A 6,000-nucleotide genomic window follows, 5' to 3' on the forward strand; every position below is an offset into this window, starting at 1 on the left:
ACACCTTGGTAAAACCTGCTGATGTATAAAGTGTCAGTGCTGGGCCCCTCGGTGGCGTCACGCCAAACCAAGAGCCACTATCACCTCCACCGCCGTCACCACCACACCACTCTGCCTTTCATTAATAAAGGAGAAGAATAACAGTGACAGAGAGGAAGATAGGCCAGAGCAACGATACATTACCTGGCAATTAGATGAAGGGCGGAGGCAACGAGGGGAAATGTAGACCATATGGGAGGCTATATGAGAGGCCACCTGACCCAAGGGGCCCACAACTCTCAAATCAACGCTCCTTGCCAGACTGGACCTGTTTGAAGTCTTACATAATTCTTTGAATACCACCCTCTTCTGCTTTTCTCTCCACTGTGTTTCCAACTTCTTCTCCTCCTCCCCTCTTGCCCTCTGCTTTCCACTCTGAGACCACAACCACAGAGACAGTTCCTGGCCAAGACAAACACAGCCCTGAATCAAATCAATTTTTGAGAAGTTATGGTGCAACTATTACAGCTTAACACGCTGTCGACAAGCCGCATGAGACGGTCCCCTCACGAGTGTGAGAAGAATGAAGACGGTCACAGCTGTAACTTAAATGATCAGGCACACAAGAGACAAAACAGGGATTGCCATTGACAAAGTCTTTCTTCAGGTCTCTTTCATATAACATGCATTAGTAATCCTGATGATTATTCCCTGGACGTTTCTCAGTGGAAATAAGCATACCGTGACACAGATCTCTTGTGGTGAGTTATTACAGGGCCTCTCCTTGTGTTTTCCAGTGCTTAAAAAGAAAAAAAAATCTCCAAACATTTCCTCTGTGAAGGAGCAAAAGTTTAGCCTTATTAAAACAAACATGGGATACCTTATGAGAACGGATTTTCATTTTGGTAAATACACTTATTTGCTTTCTTGCATCTTATTTAATGAGAGGATCCATAACATTCATGTGTCCATAAAACATGAAGCTTAGATAAACAAAAGGACAAGAAACAGCCACAGTGACTCTGTCCAAAAGTAACAAAATCTGCCTGTCAGCACTTTCAAGGTTCATTTATTACACATGAGGTCTTTTTTGTTTAAACTGCTGTTATAAAATAACAAGGAAGGGAGTTTTGCATCTGAGTATTTCTTGGTGGGGTCCTAACATGAAAAGACTCCATACATACATACTCTTGATCACTTATCTACTTATTGCTGGGAGCGCTGGTACACTCTGAACAGGTCATCGAAAAGACTCACAACTAAGAAATACTCTGGGGCCGTTTATAAAAAAAACACATCTTTTCCATTGTTTACTGATGGAATAAATATAACATATTATTACGTTTGTAAGCAGTTCTTTGGCTAGAATCAGGTTTACTTTTTGACTCGCACTCTGCAGACACAAGATTCTGTGCGACTGTGTAAGTGAGATCACACACACTGAGTTAAGTGACACACAAATTTGAGCAAACTAATTTTAAACTCAGCTAATCAGTTGTTAGTCATATCTTGACAAATGGGCTAGAGATATGAGAGCAAAAAAGCGAATAAGCGCACACAGTGCGTGACGGTTCATCCACCAGCTCGACCTGGCTAGCTGATGAACGGCTCGTGGCCAGGTCTACTCGGATCCAGAAGGGCCAGCAGCAGCTCTGTGGAAATACTGACTCACCAGCACGGGGCCTTAATTCAATTCTCCCTTCTCACAGCTGCAATGGTGGTGGGGGAGAAAGAATTTTATTTCTAAAACACCTCTATTGTTACAACACAAAACATAAAAGAGCTAAAGCAAACTTGCAAGAAAACCAAACCACAGTGTGCACAGGAATAAATCTCACACCTCACATAAACAAGCCCCAGAAACTAACTTACATTAAACATCAAGCAGCACCATGGCACCCAAGCCTCCATAAAAGAAAGGAGTGAGAGACAGAAAGCTGTATCATTAAGGTGGTTGGACCACTGGTAGACTGCCGGCCAATTATAAGCCTCTTATTAGACAACTCTGCTCAGAGAACTTGTGGTCTAATCATATAAAACTTTGAGTACCAGCTCCCTGTGTGCTGCACCACTGGCTTATTAGTTACTGTTCTGTTTTTGGTGCTCCGCTGCGGCAAATTGACTTATACTTTAGACTTACTTTAAAATGCTGTTTCGAGGGAGGCCCTTCTGAATTCTACCAAAAAAAAAGCACAGGGTGAAGCGGCATTGAGGTGTCATTAAAGTCACAGTTTCTTTCACACTGTTCTGTGCAGTTGATGAAAGCTCAATCTTTCATCAGTCTTGCTCAAACATTGTTCATGCTTGCTTAAAACAGGCATATAATATCATGCAAGAAAGTTGCAAATACCATCAGCTCAGTGTTTTTGTTCCTTTGTGCATTAATGTTGCAGATTGGAGACACTTTTTTTCTTTTTGAACCAGGTCATTTCACCTCCAAGCAGAAAAACAGAATTTAATCACTGACATTTTTTTTAATCTAACACAGGAAAACAGGAAACAGCAGTGATAAAGGAAGTCGAAGTGAATAACAACAACAGCAATAGCTGTGGTGAAAGAGGCATGACAATTTAACTGTTTGAGTCCTTTAAGGTTTCAGATGCTCAAGCAATATCAAATGAACAGTTGGAAAAGTGCAGATGTTTACATCCACATGTAAACACAGGCAGGGGAGAATAGAAGGGAATGGGACTGCATTGCCCTCTAATCATATGACATTTTAGAGCGTTTGCAGACAGCTTGATGTGGGGGCTGGTGCTGAGCGTGGAAGCATGATCTGTTCTGCAAAAAACACTTTTGTTTCAGCATATATGTATAAACCTCGGCCATTTGCATGCATTTAACCTTTCATTTGTGGTGAAGAGCGATGGCTGCAGGGAAAAGAAGTTTAGCATTACAAAGGGCATGAAGACAAAATGCAGATTTGTTTGTATTAGTGGAATAATTCAACAGAAACCGAGCTAGAGCAGGTAAGCAATACAGCCTCACCGATAAACAGCTATTGAAGGAGCTGGCTCTCTCCAAACTTCACAAATCTGCTTACCAGCAACTATTAATAACCAGAAAAACAATTTCCATCCTGATGTCACAATGACATTTCCTGCCAGACATGAAGGGGAATAGAAACACAGAATGACACTGAATAAAACAGCTTTTATCAAAAATTCATAAAAATGGCATCTTTACTAACAAATAAGGATAGAAAGCAATCACTAGTGGAGGTTTTTCAACTTTGGCCACTGTTATGTCAGGTATACTCCTCTGCCTCTCTGAATGCAAAGCTAAACCAACCATGTTGGAGCTCTAGTGGTATCAATCTTCTCATCTACTTCTTATCTTGAACTTAAAGGCTTTTGTCACGATAAAAAAGAACTATATCTCTAAACTGACTCATTAGTGACTAATGCCAGCCCAGCTTACGCCTTAAAGTGGAAGTTGTAATTCTGATCAACTGGAACCATTACAGTTTGTCTCAATGAACAGATAAAATTTTGTGACAATTTTGATCCGAGTTATTTTTTGTGTCAATTTACCTTTGTGCTTGGACACTAATCACTAGATTACATCTTGTTACTATTTCCAGAAGAACTTTGAGGCTGCTTAAAAGGACCGAATATGTGTATTTCCTCAAGTACTGTTTTCATTGTTTTTAAGTGTTTGAATTTTCAAGAACTCAGAGGAAATCTCCGTACACGGAAGCAGCTAGCACTTAAACACTGTTTTTATTGAGTTGACAGGCATATAAAAACCTCTGCAATAAAGGCAATATGACTACTATATCTGGACCCCCACGCAAACACGCAGACAACAACGACAAGGATTAGATCTTAGAATAAAAATACAAGCCAATGTTTCTCACCACCTACACCCCCCTGTGTTCACTCTCCAGTCCGGGATTTGGTGTGAATCTGGGTTCCAGCAGCTGTGTCGTGGGCTGCAGAGACCTCTTGGTCTCCAGGCCAAGTTCCATGTCCGCTCTGATTATAGTACTAGAACAATGCGGGCCATTGTGGAACAGTTAGTCTGGAGCCTTTTCAGTTTTCTCCATTTCCTTCAAACACAGTCATTCACACATATACACACAAAACAGCTGGAATGGACTAAAGCACTGAGAGAATCACTTTAGGGTAAAATGTATGGCATTTTTTCTTTCTTTCTTTTTCTTTTTTTCCCTTTTTCTGAATGAGCATGAAATATAGTTGACTTGGTCCCTGGTGCTCAGGCAACCTGCCAAGACTTGAAGCAGGCAGTTGAAATTCATCGCAGTTAGGCACACACAAAACATGTGCAGTCACATATACACGCACATGCGCTCATGCACATACACCCTCACTGCAGGAGACCTCAGGCCACAGGGGAAGAACAATCTCACATGCCACACAGTGAGGCTCTCTGCAATTAGACAGTCACTTTATCACACTACAAACTTCTCTCTTTCCATCGCTCTCCCTCCCTCACACACACACACATACACACCCAAACAAACACACAGAGGTGTAATCACTCACAAACACACTGCCAAACTCAAAACTGCTATTATCTGTCATTAGGGACTCACACACACACACACACACACACACACACACACACACACGGTTAGAAACACATCTCGCAGCCTCACATTCTCCATAAGCAGTCAGCTTTGTGCCACTAGCCAGCACGTTACAGCAAAGTGCAGTAGCATGAGTACAGAGAATCCCCATTATGAACAGAGACGTTTTATGTTATGTCTGTCCCTCAAGGGGAAGAGAGGGGAGAGCAGTCATGACCCCTTTGCCCCATAGCCTTTGACCCCTTACCCTGGGGGTTCAGTGGTCATGCTGAGAGTCAATGATGTACACAGGGGTACATAGAAGCATTACCTTTTATATGTGTCCTCGTGTCTCCCCCTTCACCCGTATTTCCTGGAGCACATCTTGAGTTCTACTGTTCTGCATGTGGGCTCATTTCAACATGCAACCTAATGCACATAAGTCACTTTTAACACATGGTTACAGGCATGCAGGGTGTATTTATTTATGAAAAGACACAGTGTATCACTCACATTTGCTGTACCCTTGTATTTACAGAGTAAGCAACTCCATTCAAGCAGTCACTGGGAGATAGTTTTGGACCCAGAGAGCAAGGCTATGATTAAAATTGTTTACATGGGTTTTTTTTCCCCTTTCCAAAGACTAGTATGCACTTTTATTTTGATGTTTACTTTTGTAGGTGTTGGCCAAATTGCATCTGCTGCTTAGCAATTGATATTTTAGGAAATACATTTTCTTTTATTTTTAGCTTCCTTTGACACCCAACACATGTGGCCGCAACTGAATAAATCATCAACTAAGAGACTCATAGTGTGAACACCGATAGTGATTGGTCAATAAGAGTCATCCTTTATTCTTTCAGCATGTTTTTGACTGCCGCAGCAAGAAATAAGAGTTGGACAGGATAGCACAGAAAGGCACGGTCAGACTCACTCTAAAGCATGGGCAACTGACTCTGTGTATTACCTGATGAAGCTCAGAGATTATTTGAGTTTAGCCACAGTAAATGTTGCATTTTTTCTGTGGACCGTGATACATCTTATAGAAGTAATTTAAAATAAATTCACTGTATTATTCTAAGAGAAACTTACTTTGGGCACAAAATGGAATTTTTAATCAATTTCAAAAGACCCAAGACAATAAAATAGGAAACACAAAGGTTAATAAACAACCCTCTTTTATGTTAGGTCACTAAAAAGCTTTAAAAATATGTAAAAGGGAGTACATCCTTAATTGTGAAGGGTTCAAATCCAAAAATGTTCGGGAACAGCAGCTATCTTATTATAACCAGCTGCAACTGTTTAGTTTCTCACTTAACCTGCTACTTTGCAACTTTTTCTACTTCTTTTGCAACTTAATACAGTTAACTACTGATTCATATCTCAACTCTATATTATAATTATAGTGCTAATTTTCACTTACCTTCAGACTAAACTATTTTTAAAATCCAAAGTAGCTAGTGTAAGAGAACATGATCTGCCCAAGTAAA

The sequence above is a fragment of the Haplochromis burtoni genome, unplaced genomic scaffold, assembly GCF_018398535.1.
Source record: "Haplochromis burtoni strain Fernald_Lab_line unplaced genomic scaffold, NCSU_Asbu1 Contig_85, whole genome shotgun sequence".
Taxonomy (NCBI): Eukaryota; Metazoa; Chordata; class Actinopteri; order Cichliformes; family Cichlidae; genus Haplochromis; species Haplochromis burtoni.